This window comes from Podarcis bocagei, assembly GCF_964188305.1.
Source record: "Podarcis bocagei genome assembly, chromosome: 5".
In the NCBI taxonomy this organism is placed as follows: domain Eukaryota; kingdom Metazoa; phylum Chordata; class Lepidosauria; order Squamata; family Lacertidae; genus Podarcis; species Podarcis bocagei.
This window is the reverse complement of record NC_138129.1, coordinates 50,136,911-50,151,473: the sequence shown is the minus strand read 5'-3', so window position 1 is coordinate 50,151,473 and position 14,563 is coordinate 50,136,911. Positions and strand designations below refer to the sequence as shown.

General features: G+C 44.8%; 1 protein-coding gene across 1 annotated transcript in view; it reads right to left on the bottom strand.

The window, feature by feature from the left end:
• CPNE5 (copine 5) overlaps positions 1–14,563 on the bottom strand; it is a 133,585-nt gene that overhangs the window by 83,376 nt on the left and 35,646 nt on the right. The gene's annotated exons all lie outside the window — the stretch shown is intronic.

Here is a 14,563-nt window from a genome sequence, read left to right as displayed (position 1 = left end):
CTATGAAATAGATGAACTCCAGGTAGAGGGTCATGAGGAAAAGTACTGAAAATGAACCTGCCAATATCAGAATGCCTTTATATAGATTGGTTGACAAAAGCATGAGGCAGGCAGTCTGCTGGTTACATTCTTTATTGTTACATTTATGTTTCACCTTTCCTCCAAGGAGCTCAAGGCACACGGTTCTTTCCCTCCCCATTTTATCTTCACAACAACCCTGGTTAGGGTTAGGTTAGGTTGAGAGATAGTGGCTTGTCCAAGCTTCATGGGGATTTGAACCCTGGTCTCCCAGGCCCTAGTCCAACACTCTAACCACTGCAGCGCACCGGGAATGCTCAATCATCTGGTACGAACTAGTTGCGTATTGCAGCAACTGATGCACATGGTGCATCCTATGTAACTCAGCCTACTTAACAGACACTGCTGAAGTATATGGGAGTGGTTTGACCTTTCCAGAGATAGAGAAGGGTGTGTGCGAAAAGAAAATATTCAAACTGAGGAAATGCAACAGTGAAAACAGAAAGGGGGTGGACAAGAGAGTCAGTGTAAAGACAGGAACCTCTTAGATCTGAAACTGCCAATTTCTTGTTTGCATTGTAAGTATGGTAGCAAAGGGCAGCTGTCTTTGCACAAAGCTAGCCTAGCAAGAGTTCATAAAGGCTGTGTGATTAAGTCTCTCTAGGTGCATCAATTAAACGGATGTTAATTATACGTCATCAGTCCTCAGGGGGTCACAGAATAGCGGGGTGGACTTACGGAGCCTTCCTGTCTGCTAACAATTAATATCTTTAGGGGATAAATTAATCCTATGACACAATCATGGTTGTGTGTGTGTCTCTCTCTGTGTGTATTCCAAATGGCAATGGGTGGCTTCTGATGGGAGATACTTCCAAGACCATGGAGAAAGGAATCTGCCCTTAAAGAAAATTCAACTCCCAGCTGTTGTACAATCTGAGTGGTAGGAGAGCTGTGTTGTACCTTGTGAACTGAAGGACAGAAAGGTAAAGCTATAGGACCTGATCATTTCTGTAAGAGCGCTGAATTTGTCAGCTGACCACTTGATGGAACTCATTTCAATTGCTGTTTGTAAAGCAGCAAAGCACAGGCTGGAACAAACCTAGGAACCTCGGAAGTTGTCTTATATCAAGTCAGACCATTGGGTCCACCTAGCTCAGCACTGTCTACACTAACTGGCAGTCACTCTCCAGGGTATCAGGCAGACACCTATCTCAGCCCTACCTGCAGATGCCGGGGACTGAACATAGGATCTTCTGCATGCGCTTTGCCATGACTGTGAGTTTGCACTGGTGTGGTAGAAGCATTGTGGGTTCAGTCTCTTTCCCAACATGTATATGCCATGCATGGAGAAGAGCCGTGGCTCAGTGATAGAGCATCTGCAGGAGGTCACAGGTTCAATCCCCAGCATCTCCCAGTAGGGCAGGGAGAGAGATTCCTTCCTGAAACCCAGGAAAGCCACCGCCAGCCAGTGTAAACAATACTGAAGTAGATGGGCCTGTGGTCTGATCTGGTACAAGGCAGCTTCCTGTGATCCTACATATCTGAAGAGCAGAGAATAAAAGGGAAGTATTCTTAACAGGACTGCAGTTGTGAAAGAACAGCTCACTGAAATTCCTGTAGGGAATCAAGGCTTCTAGATTTCCCCATATCTCTGCCTTAGAGATCATAAGATACTCAAAATGGTTTGGTGATTTAATTCATCTTATTTTGCAAAGGCCTTTAGAGAAAAGCAACACATCAGACCGCTGCAAATTTGTCAGATTTGTCAGAAATTGGACAGCATAAAGAGTGTTACTTCATTTCACTTTCACAGCAGCTATGAGGGAGATTAGGGTAAGAGAAAGTGATTTGGCCAAGGGCACTCAGTGAGAACCCTGGTGGAGCAGGGATTTAGATCCAGGGATCCCCTTATCCAATCACTTTCTCTATGACAACATTTAAAGAGGATGATTCAGTTGTGAACTGATATTTTTTTAATGTGATCTGTTGCATGAAAGACAAGTCCCAGAAAGGTGTTTATATTGGAGTGTTCCACTTCCTGGCTTAATCCACATTGCAAAGGCTACCCAGAAAATTGTGGACTGCTCAACTCAGCACATTGTTAGGGTGTGTCATTTAGCTCTCCAGCCATCCCACCCCTCTATTAAATCAATTCATAACAGCTTTCTCATTTCAGGTTCTGTCTCACAATGGCTGTGTGAAGCCACCTGCAGATTCACTTTTTTTGTCTTTCATGAGAAAGAGAAAGCAAACCCAACAGGGAGAAATATCTCATTGAGGCACTTGGAATTATTTGAGCTCTGCAAATTAGACTGATCTCAGTTACAGTGATAATAACACTAAGCTGATCATGAGGAAAACCAAGCTATATTATTATTATTATTATTATTATTATTATTATTATTATTATTATTATTATTATTATTATTATTTCACCTTTCTTCTTCTACATGTTTTAAACTATAAACTAGGTAGCAGTAGTCTCTGTGTATACTTTCTACAGTGACTAGTGAATTTAGGTGATCAGAATTACTAATGACATTGCCATTACACACCCTCCAACATTTCTCCGATGAAAATAGAGATGCCCCATTCAGTAACAATAATTTTACTATTTATACCCCACACATCTGACTGGGTTGCCCCAGCCACTCTGGGCAGCTTCCAACATATATAAAGACAACATTAAACATCGAAAAAACTTCCCTATACAGCAGGCCTCTTCAACCTCAGCCCTCCAGATGTTTTTGGCCTACAACTCCCATGATCCCTAGCTAGCAGGACCAGTGGTCAGGGATGATGGGAATTGTAGTCTCAAAATGTCTGAAGGATTGCCTTCAGACGGCTCGGGGGGGGGTGGATAACTCCATACCCTCCAACATTTCTCCAATGAAAATAGGGACATTCTAAGAAAAAGTGGGACATTTGGGGATCAAATCAGAAACCGGGATGGCTTCTCTAAATCAGTGACGTCCCTGGAAAATAAGGACACGTGGAGGGTCTGTCATTATTATTACAGGCCTCTGCCCCAATCTTAGATCATCATTCCAAAATTTAAGCTTGCCCGTATCATTATTCCTTAGTTGCAATGGAAACATGGCAGGCCTTGCTGGCATTTTTCTGTGTATGATACTCAAGAATTAGGATGACGAGGGGATAATCGGCAAGAGGATTAATATGCAAACATCTCAGCAATAGGCCAGAGGGGGAAAAGCTTTAAAGTCCTGTTTTATTCTTGCGGTTCATTTCTTTCACTCTCTTTCTGTAAGGCAAAGTGTGAAATTTAGGCAAAAAAGTTACTCTGATGATAAGAAAGAGATTACATGATACAGTGAGAATCCTGTGGAAGTAAGCCTTATTATGGCAAAGGAAAAAAGGAAACTAGAAAAACACATTTCTGAGTGTGAATTTCTCTTGCCCAAGGACTCCTATTCCTCAACCTCAGCTTGCAGCACAGGTAAACAGGGTCAACACAGAACGTTGCTCCCCCAGAGGGAGCACCTGCCCTGCTCTGCCCTGGATAAAAAGAATCATGATAAACAGAGCAAAGGCCGACATCGCTGATCATGAAAAGTTGCACTTTCCTTCCATCTCATCACCACAAGGTTTAGCATAAATAAATCCATGCTTGCCTATTCAAAATATTTACGCTTTGTTGACTGAAGAAGGAGCTAAGCACAATATATAATTAAAACTAATTCCCATATAGTTGGTACGTTTGCCAGGCAGAGGTGGTGAACGGAACCTCTTTGTCTGAGTCACTCTCAGGATGCATCTGTTATGTTAACCAGGGAGACGGACAGATGCCAGAGCTTAAAATAATAATGTGGAATAATTCTCGCAATTTGCCCAGAGGGCCACCTCGTCACAGGCTGAGCATCTGCTCTTTTTGAGAAAGCAGAGACATCAAGGTGTCTTCAAGCTGAACGTTTCTTAATGCCATTTTTAAAAAAAGGAATTCAGGAGAGATTCGGGAATTGCACTATTGGCAAAGCTACTTGGGGAAATAAGAAGATAAGACAAGCCTGTTGGGTCAAGCCATCTAGTGCAGCATCCTATTCTCACAGTGGCTGAACAGATGCTTGTGAGGAGTCTGCAAGCTGGACATGAGAGCAACAGCACTCTGCTCACCTGTGATTCCCAGCAAGTGGTATTTAGAGGCAGGTAAAAGGTAAAGAAACCCCTGGACGGTTAAGTCCAGTCAAAGGCGATTATGGGGTTGTGGCGCTCATCTCACTTTCAGGTCGAGGGAGCCGGCGTTTGTCCACAGACAGTTTTCCAGGTCATGTGGCCAGCATGACTAAACTGCTACTGGCACACGGAGGACTGTGACAGAAGCCAGAGCACACGGAAACGCCATTTACCTTCCCACCACAGTGGTACCTATTTATCTACTTGCACTGGCATGCTTTCAAACTGCTAGGTTGGCAGGAGCTGGGACAGAGCAACGGGAGCTCACTCCGTCGCGGGGATTTGAACCGCCAACCTTCTGATCAGCAAGCCCAAGAGGCTCAGTGGTTTAGACCACAGTGCCACCTGCGTCCCCTTGGTATTTAGAGGCATACTACCTCTGAGAGCACCAGCCCAGGAAGTTTTTTCACTTAAGGCAAAACAGAAAGTGGCACCTTCCCTACCTCCTCCTCCACTGCCACTGCCCCCTCCCCTGTTGTCTCTGCCTGAGGTGATTTGAAGTGGCACACAGAAGCCCAGGCAAGCTGAAGGAGGCTGAATATGAGCAGGCAGCAGCAGAGGGGCAGCGGTGGAGGAGCAGGAGGAGGCAGGCGACAAGCGACAAACACAGGAGGCAGCAAGCAGCACACTCCTCAAGGCACAGATCTGCCACCCCTTCCAGCTGTCCCCAGCCTGCTGCCTGAGGCAACTGCCTCATCTTGCCATCCCTGACAGCAGAGGTAGAGCATAAAGGTAAAGGTAAAGGGACCCCTGACCATTAGGTCCAGTCGTGGCCGACTCTGGGGTTGCAGTGCTCATCTCTCTTTATTGGCCTGCATGACTAAGCCGCTTCTGGTGAACCAGAGCAGCGCATGGAAACGCCATTTACCTTCCCGCCGGAGTGGTACCTTTTTATCTACTTGCACTTTGACGTGCTTTCGAACTGCTAGGTTGGCAGGAGCAGGGACCGAGCAATGGGAGCTCACCCCTTCGCGGGGATTCAAACCGCCGACCTTCTGATCGGCAAGTCCTAGGCTCTGTGGTTTAACTCACAGCACCACCTGCATCCCATGTTTAATTTGTTTACATGCAAGAAGGTTTTGGCAGGGGCCAGGGAGGAATCAGACATGCAGACCTCCTTGTCCAGCCTGAAGTGTCATTTCCTAAGATAAAGTTGATACTGCTACAAGTATAAATACGGCCTCTTACAACTATTCACCGCTCTCATGCCTGAGCACTGAAAATCCTGTTCTTCCACCCCCCACACTTCTGAGATAAGATTGGGGAAGCACCCTTCCAAGTCTTTATTCAGGAGCTAGAAAGAAACCGAAGCTTCCCGATGCTCCCTCTTGCACACCATACCAACTTTCAAGCTCGCAATCACAGAAGAGCAGAAAATACCATCCCAAATGACTGGTGATGCCAGAATCAGAGCTCTTTCTTCTTGAGTCCTGAGCGGCTGCTCTGACAGTTGAGCTGTTTCAACCCCTAGACGGAGGCTCCAATTAAGCCAGCAACATTTGCTCAAGCACTGAACAGGACCAATTCCCTACTTTATCCTCCACATTATCCCATGATGGTTACTGTCTTTTGCACATTCTTCCCCCATGCTTCTTTACTGCCTCCACTGGGAGGTGAGATGTGGATGATGGGTGGATAGGTAGGAGCTGGGGAATGCTAGCCTTGCAGCTGTACGGCAGTGGAGATATAATACAGGAAGCCAAAGATAGCCTCAAATATTATCTCCAGATATGGGGCAGTGCTTCAGGGAACAATTATCTGTGATGAGTGGCAGTATTAACCACCACTTCATTGTGCTAATTTGTGTCCATTGTGCAATAACACAGAATGCCATAAAATGTTCTGAGAAGCAGCAGATGAGTTGATAGGCACGGGGCCTGCTTTTAATAATTAAAGTCAACTCTGGACTTAAAAGTTATTTCACACCAAGGGGACTTTGAACCTCAACAGAATCGTGAAATAGACTAGGTCCCCATCTTAGGGGAGAAATCAAGACAGCTCAGTCTAAACAAGCAAACAAATTTCAACATCGTCCAATGGGACAATGTATATTTTACGACTCAAAAAGTGTAAGAGTGAGCCCAAGGGAAATACCAATAGGTACAAGATGGTTTTAATAAGAGTTGTTTCCCGTGCTTCAACTCACATGCTTTTGATTGGCTTATACAGGCAGTAGAATCAAGAGGAAACTCTTTTTCTGGATAGTAGAACATTAGTTGGCATGTCAGGAGCCAGAAATCCAAATGTTCTCCTGCCATACACACACCTGAAGGCAGAAAACTAGTGTGGCAAAGAGAAGTCTAGTCTTTTCCCTAGTTTTCCTATGGCAGCAAACCACCTCCCTGCAGGAAGCATCACACTATAGCCTTAATGGCCCCTCCAGGCTTGTGTTTTTTTGTGGGCATATCCTACAACATGTCCCTGATGCAATAATAGAGCATTAGTGATACATTCAATTGAGATTGCATTTAAAGGGAAGGCATACTTTCCAAAACAATGCAAGCATTGAAAATACAGCCATCCTTTGAAATTCACACTTCTCTGAATTTTGCGATGCAGTTATCCAGCCAAGCAACATGCAGAAAAATGCACATACGAGAGTAAAGTGTCCATAAAAATACATATATTAAGCAAAACATACCCACAAAAACCATTATTTTAGAGGGAAATATGCATCTATCAGGCAAAATTGAGCATATTAGGAGAAATTTCCACTAAAATGCTAATGAATTTTAATGAAAACTAAAGAAAAAGAAAAAGAAATCACAAACTCAAACAAGCAAAGAAGAATTTTGCACCCCACACAATCATTACAGCAGCACAGTCAAACATCTTCTCATGGGAAATTACACAAACTTCCAGGCAATTTTCCCACTCAGCCCCCTGCAGCTTCAGGAGAGAGAGAGAGAGAAAGAAAATACATCCATTAAAGAATACTTTCATGATTTAATTTTGTAATTTCTTATATATAAAAACTAAATAATTAAAGGTGACATTTTCTAGTTTGCTTGTCATTCTTCTCTTCTCTTTTATTTTTTCCTTCAAGATGCATGAATGCCTAAGCTGCAGTTCTACCAGGGAATGTCTCATTGAATTCAATGGGACTTACTTCTGAGTAGAAATCCATACACTTGCATTCTAAGTATCTAAATAGAATGTTTCCTAGGTGCTCAAAGCACTTTGAGCACATCCCAACAGCAATCCTCCCAGCAATGCAGTAAAACGGGCCAATATTATGATCCTCCTATTGCTGCTGGGTTGGAGGGGAGTGAGACTTGAGAGGTGGTGACTTGCTGTGCCCACCCAGGGAATTCATGACTGCAGTGGGATTTGCACCAATGACTTCTTGGCGCACAATTCACCCTGTTAATTACTACAGGAGCTCTCGATAAGCCTCCCTCTCTTCACTTTCACAAACAACAGCCCATGGTGTTGATTCGGCAATTATGCAGCTCACAACACTGATTTGGGTGATACAAATGCCATCTTCAGAGAGATGCCAGACCTCTTCCTTTTTAGTTTGGGAGTTTCCTTTTTAGTTTAGGTGCAATACCATGGACAGCATCACAAAGAACTAATTGGGGCGCCCCATTTTACTACTTGCCCAATATTCTCGAAACAGAGCTCCTGATCCAAAGTACGACAGTGGAATTTGCTGCCAAGGAGTGTGGTGGAGTCTCCTTCTTTGGAGGTCTTTAAGCAGAGGCTTGACAACCATATGTCAGGAGTGCTCTGATGGTGTTTCCTGCTTGGCAGGGGGTTGGACTCGATGGCCCTTGTGGTCTATTCCAACTCTATGATTCTATGATTCTATACTAACAGTTAGGACTGAACGACTGCTTACAAATCTGAGAATTCTCTCGATATTAATAAAAATAAAATAAATAAAATAAAATAAAACCTGACTGTCAGGCAGTGAAATGTTTGACCAAGATTTGCAATGTTATCACAGGAAAATGAGCAACTTGATCTGACAGCACGCACACACACACACACCCTCCAGGATCTTTCTATTGCCAGAGTGCAAAAGAAGGGATTGAGTGATCCTTCCTTTTTCCATCAAAGCCTCTACGGAAGGAATAGGAAGTTGTGGCTCCCTTGTGGAACTAGTAAGTTAACTAGGGTGGCTACAACTCCAAGAAACAGGAAATGCATCAGTAAAACTGAGTACAAAACAGGATACAGATCTACATTCATTTCTGTTCATAGGGACAAATTTAGAAGTAATGTTTTATTGAAAAAGAAATACAGTGCATCTCACCACAGGGAGGATCGAGACAGGGACCAGGCGACCTGTGTGCTGGCTCAGTCTGCTGTCCAGACTCTTGAGAGGCAACATCAAAGTCCCTTCTTGGGGTTGTTTATGTTACAACTGGATTTGGACTGGACATCCCTCCAAATAGAAGACACCTTCTGAAAAGAGGATTACCCCCTGACAGTCTTTCAAATGTCCTTGGTGAAATATGACACATGATCACCTAAAGTTAACAGAGTATACCTATGTAACAGCAGTGTAGAGTCTAAGTCTGTTTCTTAGTAGGACAGAGGTTTTCAACCTTTTTGAGTCCACTGCTCCCTTGGCCAACTCCATTCTTTCTGTGGCAGCCCTGTGGGGCTCAGGAGCCCAGTTATGTCACCCCTTGCCTGCAGAACTGACAGCCTCTTGCCCTTTTTTGAACACCCTCCCTTGTGGATTGTTCCCTCAGCCTCACCTCCCCTCTCCTTGGGAGTCCCCTGGGCAGGCACTGCTGCTGCCCCTGATCTCTGAGCTGCCCCCAACCAGCCCCAAAGAGAGGTGCCTCCTCACACTGCCCCACAGGGGCCTGGGAAGAGGATGTCCCCAGCCTTGGAGGCCCAATGGAGACTGGCCAAAGGTGAGCGTGAGGCCAGCACCTTACCTTGCACACAGTAAGCACAAGAAAGGCCAGCACAGTGCCTGCCTGCCTGGCCTCCTACTAGTCTGTCCATTCCCAACAGCAAGGCCTGCAAACTGGCTGGCTGTGCTACCACACCCACTTGCATGCTTACTCCAGGGCAGCCTCAGCTCCTGGCAACCACCACCCCCTGGCCAGCCCCAGAGGCACCATTCACCCGTGGAGCTTGTAGGCAGGGACACAAGAGGGCATCAGAGGAGGGAGGGAAGGAAGAGGGACAGAGGCCAGTGTTGCCTGTGACACCCCTGGCCAAGGCACCCCAGGGTGCCATGGCACACTGGTTAAAAACCACTGCAGTAGACCTATGGTCCTCAACAGGACAGTCATGGGTGCCGTGTTGCTTGGGGTCAGGTTTAGGCTAAAGACTAGACTGGTCTTTCCTTCTACTCTGGCCCCATCTGCACTACGTATTCAAAGCAGTATCATACCACTTTAAACAGTCAAGGCTTCCACCCCCAAATCCTGGGAACTGTAGTTTGTTAAAGGTGCTGAGAGTTGTAAGGAGACCCCTATCCCCCTCCCAGAGCTACCATTCCAAAAGTGCTTTAACAATCAATCCCTCTTCCCAGGTAGTTCCTGGGAAACAAATAAAACTTAATGTTGTGGTGCTCATATGGTCAAACCAGACTTTACAGAACAGCGACTTTCTCTCCCCACTATACACCTTTGCTGAATGGGGTCATGTGACTCTTGCTCTCACGTAAGTTCACTTCAGAGTGGATAGACTTTGAACAAAGCATCATAATCAACCAATTGCTTCCAGTTTGCAATGGTGTGCTTAATGTCCACCTGCTCTCAGCCCAGTACATGCTGGTAGTGGGGTAGAAGTCCCCTCAATAATTCAAAAATGATAGTCTCACACACACCGTCTGTAATTCGAGCACTGACTCTGTAGAGAGGAGTATACTTTCAGCAGCAGCCTGATGCATCTAACTGCTTTGGAATGTAAGTTCCAAGCACTGGTAGTGTGTTAAAGTGGCAATATATGATAAACAATAACTGTCTTTTACAGACCAGAGACACTCACGTCTGGAGGAGTGGGGTGGAATCCTCCAAATGCAAGTAAATATAAGAAAGAATGGGATTTTATCATTCCTTTTTTTTTTTCCTTTTCCAAGTTTCCCTTTCCCTGGGGCGTCAAATTGAATGGGTTTGAATTCTATGCTGAGACAATTAAACCAACTTAAAGCCTCCTACAATTAAACCAGTCTAGCAATCTTTCCCATGTCTGCTCATTGATGTCATCCCACACTGCTTTATGCATATTCAAATGTTTAAATAATTATGTTCCACATTCAGGGGGCTGCTGTGGAGAAGGCCTGTTCCCTTGTTTCCGCCCAGCATGCCTTAGTCAACGCAGGCAGGAGGGCATCTCTCCAGCTGAGCGCATGTGGTGGGCAGGAAAGCCAAACGGGAGATTTGATCTTCCACTGTCCAGCAATAGTAAATTCTCCAAAAAAGAAACACACACCAACAGCCTATAGAGCATGGATCCCTGATGGATGGTTATGTTGGTCAGGACTAATGGCAGATGGAGCCAAACAACATCTACAGGGCACCATGTTGCTACCCTTGCTATACCTCACTTCTCCCAAGATATCTCTGCACAAACCTCCCTGCACACAATCATGGCTCACAGCACGGATACAAAGCTGCCCTGCCCTGAGGCCAGCTGACCCCTTACTAAGCAGGCACCCGGCGAGAACTGAGAGGTTAATTGCCATGGAGAAACAACTGCCAAGCTCCTCTTACAACAGCAGCTCAGCCAGTAAGTATTGTGAGAATGTCCTATGAACCTTCCTTTAGCCCAACAAAAGCAGGTTCTGCAGTATTACAAATAAATGAGGATCTTGTTTGTATTGTAAAGGCAGGAGAGCGCTCTGCAGCCGCATTTCAATGGATCCCTTTTTTACAGATGTGGTGGCTTTTGATACGGGGATCCTACTGCCTGCAGATATGCGGAAGGGAATGTCCATGTGTGATAACTATCAGTGCTACTACTAGGGAACAAACAAGGTTAGAATAGCCTGAGCCATATTGCCAAGAACGTATCACAATATTGACTCCTCCTTGTATGTATACTTCTCATTTGTTTGTACCTAAATATTTGCATGTGTTGCTGGGTACACTCAATTAGGACTTGGCTGCCTAAAACTAATTGCTAGAATCTTCCTGCCAAGAATAATTGCTTTTTTTCCAAGAAATGACTTCTGCGTATTGGCATCACAGCTATCCCTAGACGCTACACCACCCTGGGTAGGCAACCGTTGACTTCAGGCATTGGCTAGATGGGATTCTGCTCCACAGCTTTATTTACCTGGTGATTTATGAGCTTTGGACCCAAGCAGCAGCTCCATAATGCCCGACCTCAGGCAGTCCTTGCATTGGCCCGCTGTAGCGTCTCCGTCTTTTTAGTGCACTGGATTAAGCTGAGGAAAGTCGCTTATTACAGAGAGGGGACTAAATGCAATTTGGTATATCCTGCAAGTTCTAAGCAAGCACCCATGAAGCTGACTGAGGGCAGGGTGGTTTTAGTGTGGCAATACCTTATTCACCCGATTGGACTAGCCTCCACTGCAATAGGCCCAGCATGCCCCTTAAATTTTTAGTTTTTCCTTCCCTTATCCCCTGATTCCTCCCCCCTCCCAGTAGAGAAGCCTCTCTGAGGATTTTCCAGCTCAGCTGTACCTTTTGCTACATTTCTTTGAGCTCTGTCTTTTCCCATTGCTAGAGATATGCATTGTGGTTTGCTGGTATAATTCTAATTTCTAGTTTTGGTTTCTCAAGACTGGACTGTCTTGTATAACTTCCTAAAAGCACACACGCACACACGCACACAGAGTAAATGACAAACCAAAACCACATTTGTTCATTCAACAGTCAACAATTAAAGTGCATATTAATGTAAAATGTACCTTCTTATTTTATAAGCATAAATATATCTCTGAATCATCCGCCTTAATCAAAATCTGAAAATGAAATTAAGCTTAACCATGTGTAATTTATTGCAATCTTCTCTAATGAAAGTTGTGATTATAAAAGATAACTGAGGGGGATATGAATGCTTTAAATTAGGATTAATTAGGTTTTTGTCAGCATTGTACAAAATTAGGACATGATTGCACATTCAACCTTCCGCAGGCAGAGCTACACATGAGGAGTGGGGTGGAGGGGGGGGGACTAGTATAAAGGTCAATGGATCTCTCCTTCTTCTCCCCCCATCACTGGCCAGTCCTTGGCTGGACTCTCACACACAATGAGGCTCTCATTTTGATATAGATATATAGATATAATGTGTATGTATAAAGACACACATGAATGTGGATGTGTGTTTATTTGTGTGTGTATATATGGGGGTGGGGTGGAGGGGGAGAGAGTGAGAGAGATGCATTTTATATAAATATACCAAAATAATCTCCATATACGCACCCAAGATCTCAAGGTAATGCATATTGGGAATAAATAAGAAAATAATACACAACTACATGAAATCAGAGACTAAAAGTGATTATATAAAAATAAAAACAATTTAAAACCTATAATAATAATAATAATAATAATAATAATAATAATAATAATAATAATAATAATAATAATAATAATTTATTATTTATACCCCACCTATCTGGCTGAGTTTCCCCAGCCACTCTGGGCGGCTCCCAATCAAGTGTTAAAAACAATACAGCATTAAATATTAAAAACTTCCCTAACCAGGGCTGCCTTCAGATGTCTTTTAAAGATAGGACAGCTGCTTATTTCCTTCACATCTGAAGGGAGGGTGTTCCACAGGGTGGGCGCCACTACCGAAAAGGCCCTCTGCCTGGTTCCCTGTAACCTCACTTCTCGCAATGAGGGAACCGCCAGAAGGCCCTCGGCGCTGGATCTCAGTGTCTGGGCTGAATGATGGGGGTGGAGACGCTCCTTCAGGTATACAGGACCAAGGCCATTTAGGGCTTTAAAGTTCAGCACCAACACTTTGAATTGTGCTCGGAAACGTACTGGGAGCCAATGCAGATCTCTCAGAACCGGTGTTATGTGGTCCCGGCGGCCACTCCCAGTCACCAGTCTAGCTGCTGCATTCTGGATTAATTGCAAACATTAATATAATCAATCACCATTAAAACAATCGTCAGCAAAAGCCAGCGAAGAGGGTACAAATTAGCAACCAAATGCTTGACAGTCAAAGTAAGTCTTGAGCTGGTGTCAACAAGATACCACTGAGGCCAGGTGGGCCTTCCTGGAAACAGCATCCCTTCAGTCTGGGGCTATTGCTGAAAAGGCCCCATCTCTTGTAATAGCCCCCCATACTTCTATAAGATGAGACCATCCAAGGAGGGCCTTAGATGCTGACTTATGGGTCTGGTTAGGTTCATGCTGGAAGAGTTGTTTGTAAAGTACTGGGATCCTCAATCGTATATGGCTTTATATGTCGAAAGCAGCACTTCATAGTGGATCTGAAAACATACCAGAAGCCAGCGCAGCCAGAGTAGAATCGTTGTTATATGACTGAAACCTCAGTCTGGCCACAAAAAAACTGTTGCAGCTGCAGTTTCCAAGCCATCTTCAAAGGCACTCCCAAAAATAAGAGTAATCTAACCATGAGGATACCAGGGCATATACAGGTTACCAGCATCCAGATAAGGGCGCCTCCACTCCAAAGACCATAATGGATCCAGAAGTGTCCCCAAGCTATGAACCTCCTCCATCAATGGGAGTGAGACCCCACCCAGAGCTGGGAGAATGCCACTTACCCAGACAGCAGAACCACCCACTAACAGTATCTCTGCCTTATTTGGATTGAGCTTCAGTTTACTGGCTCTCATCCAGTCCATTATCTCAGGCAGGCACCAGTTCAGTGCATCCACCAAAACAGCCTCTGGCAACGAAAAGGAGAAGCAGAGCTGCGTGCCACCAGCATATTGATGACAATGCACTCCAAAACTCTGGGTGACCCCACTCTGTGGTTTCATGCAGATGTTCAATAGCAAGGGGCTGAATAATATTCCTCCAGCACTACTTTACGGAGTCACCCATCTAAGTGGCGCCAGAACCACCACAAAGCAGTACCACCCACCTCCGATATAGCCACTTCAGAAGGATACTATTAAGGATACTCTGGCCCTCCAGATGTTTGGGACTACAATTCCCACCATCCATAGCTAACAGGACCAGTGGTCAGGGGTGATGGGAATTGTAGTCCCAAACATCTGGAGGGCCGGAGTTTGCCAATGCCTGGTTAATAGCATAGAAAGTCACCAAGAAATAAAGGAGGCTCTCCTGGAGGCTAGCTGGGATGAGACGAAGAGGAGAATAGTTCATTGAGCATCTTTAGGGGCTGGAAACTTGCTCAGTTACACTGTTTGGCTAATGCTGGCAGAATGGAGTTGCTATCTCGTGCACTCACAGCAGCTAAGTCAACA